The sequence below is a fragment of the Trichosurus vulpecula genome, chromosome 1 (genome assembly GCF_011100635.1).
Source record: "Trichosurus vulpecula isolate mTriVul1 chromosome 1, mTriVul1.pri, whole genome shotgun sequence".
In the NCBI taxonomy this organism is placed as follows: Eukaryota; Metazoa; Chordata; class Mammalia; order Diprotodontia; family Phalangeridae; genus Trichosurus; species Trichosurus vulpecula.
This window is the reverse complement of record NC_050573.1, coordinates 275,853,389-275,873,496: the sequence shown is the minus strand read 5'-3', so window position 1 is coordinate 275,873,496 and position 20,108 is coordinate 275,853,389.

The following is a 20,108-nucleotide window of genomic DNA, read 5'->3' as shown; positions in this document are numbered from 1 at the left end:
ATTTGGGTGTAATCTGTATAGAGGTGGTAGTTTAAGCAGTGGGAGTAATTGAAGTTGCTGATATCATCCCAGACTTCACTGAGAATTATAGTGTCTAGAATTAGGGAGGTGATAATTTTTCTATAATTTCTCCACTCTGGTCAGATAACATCTGCAGTATAGTTTTCAGTTTTGGATGTCATATTTAGGAAGGACATAGATGAACTGAAAGATATACAGAAGAGGGAAGTCAAGATGGTGAGAAGATTGGACATTATACCTTGTGAGAATCAGCTGAAGGAACTGAAAATGTTTAGTCTGAAGCAGTGAAGATTTAGTGTGGATTTGACAGAAATCTTCAAATATTTAAGCAGGTAGGTACAGTGCTTAGAGTACTGGGCCTGATGTCAGGAAGACCTGAGTTCACATCCAACCTTGAATTCAATCAAGACTCGTATGATCCTGGACAAGTCACTTAAAAGAGTTAGTTTTCTCAACTGTACAATGGGGATAATAATAGCACCTACCTCACAGGGTTGTTGTAAGAATAAAATGATATGATATCGGTAGAATTTAGCACAGTGCCTGGAACGCAGTAGATACTTAATAAATGCTAATTCCCTTCCATTTTTTAAAATCTTTCCCTTCTCTATTTGAAAGAATATCTTATAAAAGAAGGTTTAGACTTGTGTTTGAATTTAGAGAGAAGAGTAAAAGCAATAGAGGGAAGTTGGAGAGAGACATGCTTAGTCTTGATGGAAGGAAAGGACTTCCTACCAATCAGGACCATCCAAAAGTGCAATGGGATTCCTCAGGAGGTAATAAGTTTACATAGATGGGCTAGATAAACATGAGTCATTGATATTGTACTAGATTGCACTGATAGGGGCAGTTAGGTGGCACAGTAGATTAAGCAACAGCCCTGGAGTCAGGAGGACCTGAATTCAAATATGGCCTCAGACACTTCCCAGTTGTGTGACCCTGGACAAGTCACTTTTTTGCCTCAATTTCCTCATCTGTAAAATGAGCTGGAGAAGGAAATGGCAAACTGCTCTATTATCTTTGCCAAGAAAACCCCAAATGGGGTCACGGATCGTCAGACATGAATGAAATGACTCAACAACAAGAACAAATTAGTGTATAGGGGTTGGATTAGATGGCCTGTTATATCTCTTCTAATTCTAATTTTGGGATTCTGTGACATTACAAAGTGGGAGAGTATATAGAGAGAAGTGATAGGGTCCAAATACAGAAATGTGGGAAACAGCCACCATACAGGAGGTTGGGAAAGATGAGAAAAGGAAACTTAGAAGAGGTAGAAGGAGCCCCAGGGGAGCATGGTCACTAAAGCCAGAGGGATAGAACATGTCCAGAAGGAGGAGCTCTTCAACAATATCAAATGCCTCAGAAAAGTCAGGAAGAATAAGACTTGGGGGGTAAAAAGGCCACTAGTATTGGCAAATAGGAGGGCATTGCTGAACCTTTAAGAGAACAGTTTTGGTTGAGTGAGGGAAGGGGAGAAAGTCATACTACAAGGGTATTCATACTACAAGGGTATGAGAACAGCATTGGCAGTAAAGAAGTATAGACAATGAGTATTGAAAATATTCTGGAGAAGCTTAGCTCTGACCAGGATGAAAAGCCTAAAGAAAAAGAAAGATATGATAGAAGAGTCAGTGGGAGGCTTTTTTAGGACTGCAGAGACCTAAATATATTCATAGGCAGGAAGAAAGGAATCAGGAAGACTCATCTTCCTGAGTTCAAATATGTCCTCAGATGCTAACTAGCTGTGTGACCCTGGGTAAGTCACTTAATCCTATTTGACTCAGTTTCTTCATCTGTAAAATGAACTGGAGAAGGAAATGGCATGCCACTCCAGTCTCTTTACCAAGAAAACCCCAAAATGGAGTCACTAAGAGTCATACATGACTGAAAAAAATGACTGAACAACAAAGAAAGGAACCAGTGAATTGGGCAAGATTAAAGATGGATGAGAGAAGGATTAACTACTAAAAAACAGAGAATGGGATCAAGGGCATGAGAAGAAGATATAACCTATGTGGAGAAGTTTTGAAATATGGAGGAAGAGAGTTGAGGAGGCTTAATATTTTTTTAATTTGAATTTGAAAAAAAATACATTTGAGCTGAGTCTGAAGGACAGATGAGTATTATTTCAACTGGAAGATAGAGAAGGCATCCTAGGCAACAGGAATAGCATAAGTAAAGGTACAGAATTTCTGTAAGGTATGAATTTCTTTTGGCCATTGATAGGATATGTATAGCAAAGTAGTGGGAGATAAAGCTGAAAAATCTGGTTGGGCCCAAACCCTGGAAGATCTTGAATCCACACTTAATACAGTAGACAACTGGCAGCTATTGAATGTTTTTGATCAGGGAAATAGCATGACCAAAATTGTGCTTTAGAAAAATTAATCTGATAGTGGTATATAGGATGAATTAAAGTGGGGAAAAACCTGAAGATGTTTCAGCCATTTACAGTAGGATGCTTCAATAGTTTAGTTAAGAAGTAATAAGGATGTGGAAAGGAAGTGATGTTGATGAAAATGGAAAAAGATGAAGTAAGGAAAAGTTATTTCAAAGGGAATATTGACAAGACTTGATGACTCATTGGAGAAGAGAGTCAGGAAGTCAAAAAGGAGTCCTAGGTTTTGAGCATGGGTGACTAGAAAAATGGTGGTGATGGTAATAGAAATAAGGAAGTCATGAAGGGGAACTGGCTTTGGGGAAACTGGCTAATGAGTTTGGTTCTGAACATGTTAAATTTGAGGTTCTGACAGGACTAGATGATATCTAGCAGCTGAAAATGGAGAACTGGGAACAATGTAGAAAGGTGGTAACAGGAACATTAACCTGGGAGTCATTTCATAAAAACCTTAACACTTCCTCAGCAAAATATATCTAGTGAACAAAATATAGATCTACTGCGTTCATTTATCTCAACACAAGCAACTTTTCTTCACAAAAAAATATGCTGCCTGAAATACAGTCAACAGCAAAAGAGATACCAATATACTAGAATTTTTAGGCACCTAGCTGGTATAGTGAAGAGAGTTCAAGCCTTGGAGTTCTGAAGACCGGAGTTAAAATCCACCTTCAGACATTTACCGGCAGCATGACTCTGGGCAAGGCATTTAACCTGTCTCACCTTAGTTCTCTGATCTGTAAAGTGGGAATATTTGCACTTACAATGTAGTAGTTGTGATGATTTGCAAACCTTAAAGTGCTAAATAAATTCTAGCTATTTCTATTATTTCATTTTATAGCCTGAACTCAGATAGAAGAACCTGTTATTCCTCTAGAGGTTTTCCTTGGTAATAATTCTCCTAAATAACTGATTGGTCTTGTAAAAGAGAATAAGGGCTTACACATGTAAAGTGGTACCCTCCCCTATGTGCTTCAACTCTTCCTATTAGAAAGTTGTGGGCCTCAAATATTTAGACCACAAAGAGACTCAGAATTAATCAAGGTAGCAGTCTGCTTAATCAACTCAAATTTTCTATTAGGAAGCTACTTTGTGTAGAAACCTAAGGGCAATTCAAAGATAAATAAGACTGCCCTGCCCTGAAGAGCATGCAATCTAGTGAGAGAAGATAAAATGATTAATATTCTTGATGTGCAGGCAAGACCAAAATAGAAATAACTGACATTTATCCAGTGCTCAAAGTCTCAAACAATAATTCCTTTGACCTTCATAGCAACCCACTAAGGAAGACAGTTACCTGACTTTGATTTCTCAGCCAGTGAGTATCGGAGACAGGATTTGAATTCAAGCTTGTGCTGATTCCAAGTCTAGTACTTGATTAAGCAGAATGCTAGATTTATACTATTCTATACTTTGTACTATGGCATATTACTTCCAAAGTAGCATGATCCAAAGGAAAGGTCTGTTCACAGCCCTTCAGGTCTAAGACATGCAAGTTCCTGACTCAGGTTTGGGTCCATTGGTTTGTGTCTAGTTGAGTTTCAGTAAATTGTTGCTTGACTCAGTCACAGCCTCTGTGAGGTTCTGCATGTTCAGAGGGACCAAGCTGTTGGCATTCCTTTGGTTTTCATCTTCTGACCTGGGTTTTCCACTGCAGGTTTATGTCCTGAACTAAAGGTTAGAACTGAGTCACTGCTCAGCTCTTTGGTCAGAGCCACACAGCTAAGCTTCAGGAAATCATTGTGTGTTCAATACTCAGCTAAAGCTTCATGTTTGGTTATAGCCACTCCTCTCTACCATTGATCTGTGACCCAGAACTGGGTAATGGGAGACAGAGCTGCAAGATGGCACCATTCCTGTTCCCAGCGTTCAGGAGTCTCCTAGAATCTCTTGGTTGCTTTATCAATGTTTTGTCCTGTTGCCACTGATGCTGCAGGTGCTACCAATGGGATGTGCTCCTGGCCAGCCTCCACCCACAATGTCTGCAGACTTCTCTGTCTTACTAAGCTTCTTTAAACTAGGAAAATGACTCACTGTGAGTTTTCCCAATTAGAATTCAGGATTTTCTAGGTTTCTATGGAGGAAGTATATTGGGAGAGCTATACAAAAATTCTGACTCTTACTCCACCCTTCTATGATTGCTATTGTAATGCAGAAAAGCTCAATACCATCATTCATCAATGTCCTTAGTTGATATAAATCCCCTTCATGGAAGAGGCTAGAGAGCCTGCTTCTTGGAGAGTCATGGTAATATGTAATAGAAGTATCTTGAGGGATGAGGGTGTATGAGGTATACAGGGAGGACTAGCACCTCTGGTGTGAGGGCTTGCTGAGCCTTTTCCAAGTCTGCTCATCCACCTTTGCTGTCTATCTATCACCCAACTCTCACCTGTAGCTCCAAAAAGATGTAGCACAAGTAGCAGCTACACCCTAGTTAAACCATCTTGGTCCTTATAAGTTCTGAAAGGTTAGGAGAGCAAGTCTCCAGAATTCCAGAGTTCATGAGTCCGAGCCCGTGATGGTTTTGCAGCCTGCCTAGCATCAATGCCCTAAGAAGCAACATATGACAATTTGGATCCAGCCTGATGGTAGCTGAAACAAGGACTCTTCTAGCATAGATGCTGCATCTGGATGGGAACTTGGTCGGACAAATATTATATAGTGACAGAGCTAAATTGGAGGCTACTCTCCTAAGAGATTGAGGCAGCATGAGGAGAATATGCCTCCAAGTTGTTGAAGTGAAAGACCTGAACTTTTGTTCTTGTTATAGCCCATTGTAAAAGCTAATTTATGTTAAGAGGGTTAAATGGACTCAGGGTGCTACTAACTGGCACCCAACAGTCAGGGGAACACAGCCAATGGGGGCTAGAGCTGATAGGATTAGAGAAGAGATACCTCCCCAACCCTCAGGATACACCTAGGATCCTATAAAGGAAGGTGTAGCATACCTGGCACTGACAAGAAAGATTCAGAAAGTACTCACCACACTATAATTGTCTGTGTGTTCTGTCACGTCTGACTCTTCATGACCCTATTTGGGGTTTTCTTGGCAAAGATACTAGAGTGTTTTGCCATTTCCTTCTCCAGCTCATTTTATAGATGAGGACACAGAGACAAACAGGGTTAAGTGACTTGTTCAGGGTCGCTAGGTTAATAAGTGTTTAAGGCCAGATTTTGAACTCAGGTCTTCCTGACTCTAGGCCCAGTACTCTATCCACTGTACTACCTAACTGTATAATTATCTATGCTTCTTGAAATGTTAACCATGTTTCAAGCTCTAACTTAATTTTTACATGATCCATGAAGCCTTCCCTTATTACCTCTAGATGGAAATTTTTTCTTGCCCTGATAACTCTCATAAAATATTTATTTGCATTCCTCTTATGCAGAATCACAAATTTTGAAAATTGGGGGAGATATTAGATTTTTCAATAGGAATTTCCTGTGATATCTCTTGAAAACCTTTACTAGGGCAGAACTTATTAACATGTAAGGCAGCTTGTTCATTTTTGAGATAACTCTGATTAATAGATTTACATATTTCTAATTGTACTTTTCATGGAGCCACAGAATCACAGAACCCTAAATGTAGAAGGGACCTTAGAAGTCATATAACTCAGCTTTTTTCCTGATGAACAAATCCCTGACAAATACTCGAATGCTTCTAGAGAAGAAGACCTTGTTACTATATGAAACAGCCCATTCCATTTTTTGGAAAATTCCAGTTGCTAGAGTAAAATCACAGAACTTCTGCTGGACTTCATGAGGCTGGGGTACTCACCCTCTCCCTAAAAGATAGATTTATAGTTTGATAAAGCATTTGTTGCACTATCACAGTTCCAGGTGCTATGCCAAACAAAAGGGATACATAAACAAGAAAACAAAGCAGTCTTCATTCTCAAGGATCTTACATTTTATTAGAAGATAAACCACAAAGGGAAGAGGAAGGGAGGGTATCCACATAGTGTCAATGCAGTTGCTGGAGAAGTAAAGACTAGAGAGTGAAATGGAAGTGAAGTGAGTAGTGTGCCTTGGGCTCCTTGAGATAGGGTATTCCTGGGGCAGCTAGATAGCATAGTAGATGAAGCACTAGCCCTGGAGTCAGGAGGACCTGAGTTCAAATCTGACCTCAGACACTTGCTAGTTGTGTGACCTTGGGCAAGTCACTTAACCCTGATTGCCTCCAAAAGAAAAAGAATGCTTTTTAAAAAAAAAAAGATGGTACTCTTAGGAAGGGACTCACTAATCAGTGAGCAGATCACAGGGTGAAGTTATCCTTAGGTGGGCAAAGTACCTGGTGGGGAGGGGTAGCACACTGTAGAGTGAGCTAGAAGTGAATGTTTTTCTATTCTCTTTTGGGGAAACCCTAGATATAAGCCAAAACACAACTTGGTTATTGCATTGATCAGAGTTCTTAAGTCTTTCCAAGTTATTTCTCTTAGGTTGTTCTCTTTGTTCTGCTCATTTTTCTCTGAATCTGTTCATACAAGTCTTCCCAGGTTTCTCCGAAACTACCTCTTTTGTCATTTCTTATGACACAATAGTATTCTATTACAGTCATATACCATAATTTGCACAGTCTTTCCCCAATTGATAGGGTAACCCCTTAGTTTCTAGTTTGTAATAGTCACTACAAAAAAACCTAGCTGCTTTTTTCACATGACTATCCTTCAGATACTTTGATTGCTCCCACATCTCCCTCCAGTCCTTCTCTAGATCAGACATTCCTATTTAATTTAATTTATTCTCATATAGCATAATTTCTAGTTCCCTCATAATCCTGGTCACCCTTCTTTGGTTTTCCCCCAATCTGTGAATGTCTTTTCTAAAAGGTGGTACCTAGAACTGAATACAGTAATTTCAGATGTGGGGTCTACAAAGCAGAGTTTATAGGGACTATTGCCTCCCTCTTTCTGGACAGTCTGACTTTAATACAAGGTAAAAATTACCTGGGCTTTAATGCCTTCTGTGTGAGATTGTTGATTCCAGCACTTAACACACAGTAACTGTCACATGATAGGCACTGAATAAATGCTTATTGATGGATATATTGAGGTTGAAGACACACCTCCCCATCCTGTACTTGTGCAGCAAGTTTTTTCATCCTAAATATAAATTTCATCATATCAGATTTGGCCCATCTCTCCAGCCTATCAGGATATTTTTAAATCTTGAATTTTTCATCTAACATGTTTTTTATCCCTCACAACTTTGTATTACCTGCAAATTTGATGAGCATACTTTATGTCTTTATCCACATCATTAATAAAAATGTTGAACAACAGAGGAGCAAGGATAGATCACTGGGGCATTCAATTAGTGAACTCCCTCCATGTTTATATCAATGCATTAATGACTACTCCTTGAGTTCAGTTATTCAAATAGTTCTAAATAAAAATAACTATATTATTATCTGCTCCCACCCCCACACTCTTTCTGTCTTGGTTTTTTTAATTGCATGAGGGGCTTTACAAAATGTTTCCCTCAATTTAGGTTTTCTATGTCAATGCCATTTCCTTGACCTACCTGTCTAATAACCCTGTTAAAAAAAGGAAATGCTATTAGTCCTGAGAAATCTCTGCCATGCTCCATGATTTTCTTCTTTTTTTAATTAAATTTCTTTTTTCCCAATTAACAAAAATCTAGTCTTTCTCCCTCTCCCCTCAGCCCACGGGGGAAAAAAGAAACAAAATCCCTCCAATAAATATGCATAATCAAGCAAAATAAATCCCCACATTGGCCATGTCCAAAAATATATGTTTCATTGTGTATATCTATTCCATCACTGTTCTGTCAGGAGGTGAGCAGCATTCTAAAACACTTTTCAACTAATGATCAACTTAGATCATTGCATTGATCAGAGTTCTTAAGTCTTTCAAAATTGTTCATTTTTGCAATGCTGTTTGCATAAATTGTTTTCAGGTTCCACCCACTTCACTCTATACCAATTCAAAATGAAATTTAAGTGACACCCACTCCTCCCAACCTCTTTCCTTTTACATGTAGCTCCCTGAGTATAGAGACATATGTTCCTTTATCTCCCCCATTACCCTCATTTTCTTCCTAGTGTGCCCTCCTTCCCCCGCTTTCCTTTCTTCTTTTAAGATCATCACAATATAACAAAAATCGCTCCCAGACTCTCCACTGTATTTGACTCCCTCTGTGACAACTGCTTACATTATGGATCTCAGGAGTGCTTGTATCATCTTCTCCTCCTCCTCATTAGGATCAAACACTACATCCTTACAAAAAAAAAAATCTTTTCTGATTGCTCATTTATATTTAATTCTTATGTTTCTCTTTATGCCCATGTTTGAATTTCAAAATTTTTACCCATCTCTTGTCTTTATGTCAGGAATGCTAACATAAAGGTCTATTTCCCCCATTAGGATTATACTCCATTTTGCTGAGTAATGTATTCTCAGTTATGTCTATATCTTTTGGTTTTTGAAATATGCTATCTCATTCCTCTGCTTCTTTATAGTGGTATTTGCTAAATATCATGTGATTCTGACTGCAATTCCTTGACACTTTAAACTCCTTCTTTTTGGCTGCTCACAATATTTTTTTCCTTTGACATTGAAATTCTGGATTTTGGTTATGACATGCCTATGGGTTTTCACTTGGGGATTTCTTTCTGGAGGTGACCAATAGATTTTGTCTATTTTCCCTTTGCTCTCTGATTCTTAGAGATCTAGGCAGTTTTCCTTCCTGATTCCTTGAAATCATGATGTCAATCTCTTTTTTTTTGCTTATGGTTTTCAGGTAGTCCAGTGATTCTTAAATTAGATCTCCTTGATCTGCTTTCCAATCCAATAATGAGAAATTTTTTTTTAATATGAAGTGCCTTACATTTTCTTCTATTTTTCAATATTTTGACTTTCAAAAAAATATTTCTTGTTGTCTCATGGAGTCATTTGATTCTGTTTAGTCAGTCCATTACAATTTTAAGGGAGTCTGTTACTTGGGTAAGGTATTGTACCTCTTATGATGAGCTATTAATTCTTTTTCCAAGTCTCTCCTCCAAAGTTCTCACTTCTTTTCTAATTCTTTCCTCTACCTCTCTCATTTCATTAATAATAACATTATAAACTTTTTTTCCACTTTTGCATTATTTCTTTTAGGAATTCTAATTGATCTTGTGGTCAAGCTATGTGTTTCTTCAATGATTTTTCTTGTGAGTATTTTGGAGTTATTCTCATTAATCATTCTTATACTGATTTTGCCTTTGGCTGCCATCACAAAAGTTTGTTGATTAAGGCATATCCAGGGCTCTTCTGGTGTTTTTGTTGTGGCAACAGATTGACATCAGTTAAACATAATTCCTAAGATTATTATAAGAGGTGTTTGTGTAATTTCTTAGCTATTTTCCATTTTTCTTTTTTTTTGGAATTTCTTTTTCATTTTTTTTATTTTTAATTCATTTAATATTTTTAATTTTCAGCATTGATTTTCACAAGAGTTTGAATTACAAATTTTCTCCCCATTTCCACCTCCCCACCCCACTCCAAGAAGGCATATATTCTGGTTGCCCCGTTCCCCAGTCAGCCCTCCCTTCTGTCACCCCACTCCTCCCCCACCCCCTTTTCCCTTACTTTTTTGTAGGGCAATATAAATTTCTATGCCCCATTGCCTGCATATCTTATTTCCTAGTTGCATGCAAAAACTTTTTTTTGAACATCTGTTTTTAAAAATTTGAGTTCCAAATTCTCTCCCGTCTTCCCTCCCGATCCACCCTCCCTAAGAAGGCAAGCAATTCTACATAGGCCACATGTGTATCATTACGTAAAACCCTTCCACAATACTCATGTTGTGAAAGGCTAACTATATTTTGCTCCTTCTTATCCTATCCCCCTTTATTCAGTTTTCTCCCTTGACCCTGTCCCTTTTCAAAAGTGTTCATTTTTGATTACCTCCTCCCCCTGTCTGCCCTCCCTTCTATTGTCCCCCCCTTTTTTATCTCCTTCCTCCTTCTTTCCTGTGGGGTAAGATACCCAATTGATGGTGTATGTTATTCCCTCCTCAGGTCAAATCTGACGAGAGTAAGAGTCACTCATTCCCCCTCGCCTGCCCCCTCTTCCCTTCCTACAGAACTGCTTTTTCTTGCCAATTTTATGCAAGATAATTTATCCCATTCTATCTCTCCCTTTCTCCCTCTCTCAATATATTCCTCTCTCATCCCTTAATTTGATTTTTTTTCTAGATATCATCACTTCATATTCAACTCACCCTGTGCCCTCTGTCTATATATATATATACACATATATACATGTACGTGTGTGTATATGTATGTATGTATGTATGTATGTATGTATATTCACTTTAGCTACCCTAATACTGAGGTTTCATGAATTATATACATTATCTTTCCATGTAAGAATGTAAACAAAACAGTTCAACTTTAATAAGTCCCTTATGATTTCTCTTTCTTGTTTACCTTTTCATGCTTCTCTTGATTCTTGTGTTTGAAAGTCAAATTTTCTCTTCAGCTCTGGTCTTTTCACTGAGAAAGCTTGAAAGTCCTCTATTTTATTGAAAATCCATATTTCACCTTGGAGAATGATACTCAGTTTTGCTGGGTAGGTGATTTTTGGTTTTAATCCTAGCTCCATTGACCTCTGGAAAATCCTATTCCAAGCCCTTTGATCCCTTAATGTAGAAGCTGCTAGATCTTGCATTATCCTGATTGTGTTTCCACACTATTCAAATTGTTTCTTTCTGGCTGCTTGCAGTATTTTCTCCTTGATCTGGGAGCTCTGGAATTTGGCAACAATATTCCTAGGAGTTTTCCTTTTGGGATCTTTTTCAGGAGACAATCGGTAGATTCTTTCAATTTCTATTTTATCCTCTGGCTCTAGAATATCAGGGCAGTTCTCCTTGATAATTTCTTGAAAGATGATATCTACGCTTTTTTTTCAATCATGGCTTTCAGGTAGTCCTATAATTTTAAAATTATCTCTCCTGGATCTATTTTCCAGGTCAATGGTTTTTCCAATGAGGTATTTCACATTGTCTTCCACTTTTTCATTCCTTTGGTTCTGTTTTATAATATCTTGATTTCTCATAAAGTCACTAGCTTCCACTTGCTCCAGTCTAATTTTTAAAGTAGTATTTTCTTCAGTGGTCTTTTGGACCTCCTTTTCCATTTGGCTAATTCTGCCTTTCAAGGCATTCTTCTCCTCATTGGCTTTTTGGAGCTCTTTTGCCACTTGAGTTAGTCTATTTTTTAAGGTGTTGTTTTCTTCCGTATATTTTTCAGTATTTTTTTGGGTCTCCTTTAGCAAGTCATTGACTTGTTTTTCATAGTTTTCTCACATCCTTCACATTTCTCTTCCCAATTTTTCCTCTACTTCTCTAACTTGTTTTTCCAAATCCTTTTTGAGCTCTTCCATGGCCTGAGACAAGTTCATGTTTTTCTTGGAGGCTTTTGATGTAGGCTCTTTGACTTTGTTGACTTCTTCTGGCTGTACATTTTGGTCTTCTTTGTCACCAAAGAAAGATTCCAAAGTCTGAGTCTGAATCTGATTCCATTTTCGCTGCCTGGCCATGTTCCCAGCCAATTTACTTGACCTTTGAGTTTTTCATTGGGGTATGACTGCTTGTAGAGTATAGAGTGTTTTGTCCCAATCTTGAGGGGTTGTGCTGTTGTTTTCAGAGCTATCTCTACACAGCAAGCTGTGCCACACCAGCACTACTCCTACCCCAAGAACCGCCAACCCAGACTGGACTCAGATCTAAGCTGGCTCTGTGCTCAGATCCGCCACTTAATTCCTCCCACCAGGTGGGCCTGGGGCCAGAAGCAACTGCAGTTGTAGCTCTGTAAGCAGCCTCAGAGCTGCATCACCTCCACTGCACCCGGGGAGGTGGCCGAACCGCGAACTCCTTTCACCCTGTCCCAGCAGCTTTTTCCACTAACCTTCTCTGTTGTCTTTGGTGTTTGTGGGTTGAGAATTCTGGTAAATGCCACAGCTCACTGATTCAGGGCACTAGGGCCTGTTCTGCCCGGCTCCCAGTCTGGTTGGTCCAGGCATGGCTCACGCTGGGCTCTGCTTCGCTCTGCTCCCAGTTCCATAGGATGGACCTTACCCAGTGACCATCCAGGCCATCCTGGGCCGGAGGCCTGCTTCCCTTTGCTATTCTGTGGGTTCTGCAGCTCTAGAATTTGTTCAGAGCCATTTTTATAGGTGTTTGGAGGGACCTGGGGGGGAGCTCACGCAAGTCCCTGCTTTCCAGCCCCATCTTCTATCTTCCATTTTTCATTGCTAATTAATTGTTTAAATAGTTCAGTACTGAGTCACTTGAATTGCACGCCATATATTTTTTCTTATTATTGTCCTTGCTTCTTACTAATTCTGATCTTTGCCTTGACAAGTCAGTGGTCTGACTGTACATAAAGAGTAAGAAAGGGGGAAAGAGCTGTGTTTATATGATATGGAAATTCAACAAAAGAACTGAATTGTGCAAGAAATGAAAAACAAACTCTTTAGTCTGTCAAAATCTATGCACTGTCCCAAATGACTAAGCCTATTGCTTAATTCTTGAAAATTCATGTATCAGCATGAGGAAAGAAAACACTCCATTTTACCTATGGATCTTAGAAGGACATTTCATTCAGCTAAATGGTCTATCAAGTAGCTTGACTTCCACAATACATTAAACTTTATCCAGGTATGAAATTCTTTTTTAAAAACTGGACACGCGATTTCATCAGTGTAGGAAGCTTTCCTTCCCTCTCACTCCTCTACCCACCAATGATGAACTTCTTTTGCAAATGCAGAACAGCAGCTTTTCTGCACGTTATAGTCTAAAATACTTGCTTGGGGATACTGAAGGGTTAAATTACTTGCCCAGGATCATACAATCAATATGTGTCCAAGGCAGAACTCGACTTCAGGTCTTCCTGAACCTAAGGTCAGATATCTTTTTACAATATCATTTTGCCTCTCAATGATATTCATTGTTCACATATAATAAATAACCTATATCATAATACTCAGCAAGGAGGCATACTGCAGGCTAAATATACAAGTCAATGTAATACCTAACACAGAGAGAAAAGTTATCTACTATAGACTAAATGCAGAGGTCACCTAGAATATATAAGATAGAGAATAAAGTTACTTATCATAGACCAAAGGGGCAGTTAGGTGGCACAGTGAATAGAGTACTGGGCCTGGAGTCAGGAACTCAGGAAGACCTCAGTTCAAATCTGGTCTCAGATGCTTACTAACTGGGTGACCCTGGGCAAGTCATTTAACCCAGTTCTCTTCAGTTGCTCATCTGTAAAATGAGCTGGAAAAGGAAATAGCAAACCACTCCAGTATCTTTGCGAAGAAAACCTCTAATGAGGTCACAAAGAGTCAGATGTGATTGAAATGACTGAACAACAACAAATTGCAGACCAAATACAGATGTTACATGCAATATATAATCCATAGTCACATGCAATCTGCAGCAACTTATTACTGTATGTATTGATATTACATACCAAATTACGTACATTCTATCAATGTGAGGCAGTGTGGTATAGTGGATAGAAAGCTGGCCTTATGTCAAGGAGGACTGGGTTAAAGCCTTGTCTCTGACACAAGTGGCTCTATGACTCTAAGCAACTCTGACTTTGCAGAGAAGGTGCTGACCTGCATTTGTGGAGGTACTTTCCTCACCTGGGATTTCCCCATGCCCATGTAAGCACAAGTCCACTAACCCTATTCCTATCCTCCACCAATAAGCATTGTTTTTCTACATGTATTAAATCCCTTGGCTGTTTATTGATAGTTCCAGTCATGCTTCTCAATGCACTATCAGGACTTGTACCTCTCCACCAGCTGCCTTGTCCTTATCAGGATGATTCCACCCTGAGGCCTATTCTCCTGATTGGTGGAAGTCCCTGGGGGGCCCCCACCCCTGCTTCTTATTTTACTCCCAGCTCAATTCATTCTCCAGATGGCTCTAACTCCACCAGCCTTGCCTTCTTTATGTTTTATTTTCTCCTATTATTATATAAGCAATTTGAGTATAGAGACCATCTTGTTTTCTTTTATTGATATCCCCAAAGCTTAACCCAGTGTCTGGCAACACTAAACAATAAGTGTTCTCTCTCTGTACCTGTCTCTCTCTGTCTATCTGCCTCTGTCTGTCTCTCTCTCTCTCCCCCTCTCCCACTCTCTCTCATATTCCTCCTAGAGTATTGTGTGTTGTTCTGATCCTGGATGTTCTTGACACTCCAATGGTGGTCTTCTGTCACTTTTTTCCTCTATGTCCTCAGTCCCACAGGCTGGTAGTCTCAGTCATGAGTTATGCCCAGGCTGGCTATTACTCCCAAGTCAGCCATGTGCTAAATAGATGGTTTCTGTTTCCTTAGGGCCAACACAGAGAATGAAGATGGATTCAACTGTCTTCCTTCCACTCCCAACATAGTCCAGTGTTTCAACCTAGGACAGTCTTTCTTGATCAGTAAGGGGATACCAATGTACATTTTCCTTTTCATACAAATTGTGATCTGCCTTCTCTCCATATGAGCTGTTATCTGGCTCTAATAGTCCACCTGCACCTGGTGGATTAAGCTGTTTCAGTGCCCACCTGGTAAACTCTCTATTGCCTTTCTCCTCCTCCTCATCAAGTACTACTCCCTCCCCTGTCACAAACAGAAGGCTCTCTAGGGCTATTTTGTAAATTCACAAATACCCTAATCTTTTAACTTCTTAGTATGAGTCTCTGATACAGCCTGATATCTTGTGTTTTCCCTGGACACCAAAATTTCTTGGCAGATTTTTATCTAATGAGACTATAGTTTCTGAAAACAAACTTAAGCCTCACATTATGTAAGGGCAATGCTGCTTCCAGCTACTGTGGAGGTATAAGGCCAATAACACCAGCACACAGGAGGGCTGCTAGCGCAGATTCTTTGATCTGCTTTTCTAAGGAAAGCAATTTTAAGGGGTTTACAATCACACTTTAATTAAACATACATATATCATTCACTTAGTTCAGGGAGAAAAGTCAGCATCCTGAACCTCAGAGAAAACACAGACAGAAATTACAAGCAGAAATTATATAAACAGAGCAAATAACACAAATCAGCAGACAGGGCTTCTAACTGTCTGTCCATAGCAATACATACACAGTTACCAGAGAGAGAGAAGCACCAGCATCTATGTTTTCAAAGCTGGGGGGCTCTTTAATGGTTACCCAGAGCCTTATCTGGCCAAATCACTCAAACACTCTTCCAATGAGTAAGCCCCAAAGCAAAATGCTAACCTCTTTCAGCTAATAGGCTCAGGGCCAGAAGGCATCACAACCTAACTCATCACCTAATTAGCTTGTTAACAAAAGGTGTGAAAGCCTTCCTATAAGCAAGCTTCCCTTAATGGGTTCCACATAAAGCCTATTAATGGTCAGGGAAGATCTTACCCTCCCCCATTAACATTACACACTGTCACTTGTTCCTCCATGTGTTCTTCTGGCTGAGGCCATAGGTGGATGGTGGACCTCCTTCAGCTAATTTCTCAATTGAGAAATCTATTGGTTGTAGGTCCATCTGCTTCACTCTTTTAAGACTCCAAAGCATAAATCAATAGGCAAATATGGCTCTGAAATAAATACAAGCAGAAATGGAACAAAACCTGTGACATTTAAATTTTTTTAAAAAATAAACTTGTATTGATAAATTTCAGTTTTGGATTCCCTGCATTTCCCAATATATTTCTCCCAACAAGTCATCTTGGCAAAAAAAAGTGAAAAAAAAATTGAGCAAAACCAAACATACTGAAAAAAATCTGATCAAAAAAATTTGACATGTGATTTCTGATATTTTATGAAATATTCCACACCAATAATCTTCCTACCTGAGCAAAGAAGAAAAAGATCATGTGACATGATTTTGTATAGCAATATGTGTACATACTAGAACATGATAGCTCCACTAACCCTTCTCCCTAAGTGCCAGGGTCCCCATAATGTTTAATAGAAAAAGATCAAAATTCTAAAGCTTCAGATGTCCTTGAAAAGGGTATGGTATAGTTTTAGATTTCTTGATTTCCTGAGTAGCTTGTTTTCTATGTCTTAATGTTCAGCTAAACTGATCATGTTAGGGAAACTATACACAGACAAACATTTATCCTACAACACCTTGGCAAGTGTTCTGGTTGCTGGTTGGGTATGCCTCTGCATGCTATATAAAATCAATCACTTTAAGCATGTCTTAAATGTCTCTGACTATTCTTCCTGTTTCCTTTGTTTATTCTTCTTCTTCACTTAATTATGTGCTTTTTCTAAGATTTAGTCCTTTTTTGCTGTTATTTATATACTCACTTCCTTCTTCATTTACTCACAAGTTCAATCATCACTTCTATATGGATAGCTTCCAAATGTGTGTATGTGTGTGTATATATCCAGCTCTAAACTTGTCTCCTAAACTCTAGACCTATGCCTGTGTTGTATATTTCCATTTGTTTATTCTTCCTATGCCTCAAAATCAACACATATGAAAATAAATTCATTTTACTCTCAAACCAACTCTTTCACCTTTATTTCTGTTCATCATACCAAGAATCTTCTAGTCTTCCAAGCTAGAATTCTTAAAGTTACTTTTGACTCTTCTGTTGATTCTCTGTAATATTTCTAACATACATGCTTTATTTTTCATTCTATTTGCCATCCTAGGTCAAAGTTCTATTACTTCACATCTAGCCTATTGCAATACCTCCCAAGAAAATCTTCTTATCCTGTATTCTTTTATCTATTATATTTGCCTTACATGCTGATACCATATATACATTCGTAAAATAACTTTCATCATGTCACTTCCCCTTCCCCAAAAGTAGCCCTTTGCCTATGAGATGAATTTCAGATTCCAAAGCCTTGCACTCAAGACTCATGATAATGTAGCACTAAAACATTTTCCTGAACTCATCTCTCACCATTTCATAAACCTACAACTCTAGCCAAATCAATCCATTCACAGGCAAAGATTATTCTTGTTCCTGGGGCTCCTGATTTCTATAATATTCTTTTCCTCCCTGCCTATGTAACTTCTACCTAAACTGCAAGGTCTAATTCAAATTCTAGCTTCCCTGACCATCTCAATTAGAAGTGATCTCTCTCCTCTGAGGTTCTATAGTACTTATTGAGTATATTCCTCAGTTAACAATCATTACTTTGTAAAGCAAGCTTTTCAAGTATTTAGGGGGAACAGTGACTAGAATGTAGTTGCAGGATTGCAGTACAAAATTCACCTGTTCCTATGTATTCCTCTAGTGTAGTGAAAGGAAGCTCCAGGGTATCTGCATGGTCCTGGTGCTAATGGCTGTGGACAAGATGCTAGTGAAAAGGAATTTATCTAACTCTAAATACCAAGTGGTTCTGGAAGTTTTTTTTTTTTTCCTGAGGGATAAGTAGAGTACACAAAAAGACAGATTTCACCTAAAGGATTCTCTGCTGTGCTGGCTGCATGCAGCTGTGAGGCCAACTTACAAAAAAGTTAACATAGCCCTGAAGTCAAGGGTTCTCTCTCTCTCTCTCTCTCTCTCTCTCTCTCTCTCTCTCTCTCTCTCTCTCTCTCTCTCTCTCTCTCTCTTTCTCTCTCTCTCTCTGTCACGCGCTCCCGCGCGCGCGCGCACACACACACACACACACACACACACACACACACACACACACACACACCCCTTGTAAACACTGTCTTTCAGGGAAAAAAATAGCTTCTACCAGTTTTTCACAGAAGAAATAGCTATCAATAACATCTCAGCGGAGGTGGCAATTGAAGCTGATAAAGCAGCCCAACAGAGGACATAAGCTACCCTACAAGGAAACAACCAAATGTGTTTTGAGCTTGCAAACTCTTCTAGCAGAGACATGAACTTAAGAGTATGAGTCATCCACTATAAAATATTTGGGAGTTTATCTGCCAAGACAAACTCAGGGCCTATATGAACATAATTATGAAACACTTTCCACGCAAATAAAGTCAGATCTAAATAAATGGAATAATATCAGTTGCTCATGGTTAGGCCAAGCTAATATAATAAAAATGACAATTTTACCTAAATTAATCTATCTATTCAGTGCCATACCAATTGAACTACCAAAAAATTATTTTACAGAGCTGGATAAAATAATAACAAAATTCATCTGGAAGAACAAGAGGTCTAGAATATCTAGGGTATTAATGAAAAGAAATGTTAGGGAAGGTGGCCTAGCCATATATAGCCACCTATAGAGCAGCAGTCATCAAAACTACCTGGTACTGGCTAAGAAACAGAGTTGTGGATCAGTGGAATAGGATAGGTACACAAGATGGAGAAGTCAACGACTATAGCAATCTCCTCTTTGATAAACCCAAAGAGGCCAGCTTCTGGGCTAAGCATTCACTCTTTCACAAAAACTGCTGGGAAAATTGGAAAATGGTAGGGCAGAAACTGGGCATAGACGAATATCTTATACCACATACTAAAATAAAGTCAAAATGGGTTCATGATTTAGGAATAAAGGCTGAAACTATAAGCAATTTGGGAGAGCAAGGAATAGTTTACCTATCAGATTTATGGAAAAGAAAAGAATTCATGACCCAACAAGAGATAGAGAGCATTACAAAATGCAAAATGGATAATTTTGATTATGTTAAATTGAAACGTTTTTGTACAAAAAAAGCCAATGCAACAAAGATTAGAAGGGAGGCAGAAAATTCAGAGAAAATCTTTACAACTAGTGTCACTGATAAATGCCTCATTTCTAAAATATACAGGGAACTGAACCAAATATATAGGAATAAAAGTCATTCCCCAATAGAGAAATGGTCAAAGGATATGAACAGACAGTTTTCAGAGGAAGAAATTAAAGATATCTATAGGCATATGAAAAAATGCTCGAAATCACTACTGATTAGAGAAATGCAAATTAAAACAACTCTTAGATACCATCTCTCTCCTGTCAGATTGACTAAAACAACAAAACAGGAAAATGATAAATCCTGGAGAGGATGTGGGAAAATTGGAACATTGTTACATTGCTGGTGGAGTTGTGACTGATCCAGCCATTTTGGAGAGCAATTTGGAACTATGCCCAAAGGGATATAAAAATGTTCATATCCTTTGACCCAGCAATACCACTTCTAGGGTTGTATCCCAAAGAAATCACACAAGTGGGAAAAGGACCCATATGTACAAAAATATTTATAGCGGCTCTTTTTGTGATAGCTAAGAATTGGAAATCAAATGGATGCCCATCAATTGGGGAATGGCTGAACAAGCTGTGGTATATGAAAGTAATGGAATACTATTGTGCTATAAGAAATGGGGATGATATGGACTTCATAACAACCTGGAAAAACCTACACAACATAATGCTGAGTGAGCAGAGCAGAGCAGAGCCAAGAGAACATTATACACAACCACAGATATATGGATTCTGTGAGGACTAACCCTGACAGACTTTGCTCTTCTCAGCAACACAATGTGCAGAGACAGCTCCAAAGGACTCATGATGGAGAGTGCTATCTACATCAGGAGAAAGAACTATGAAGTGTGAATGTAGATTGAGGCACACTTCATGCTCGCCTTTTTCTCCGCCCCCCCTTTTTTTCTCTCTTTTGTATTTGTTTTTGGGTTGTGGGTTTTTTTTTTTTGGTTCTGTTTCTCCTTTCTCATGATTCATTCCACTGGTCATGGTTCTTCTCCACAACTTGACT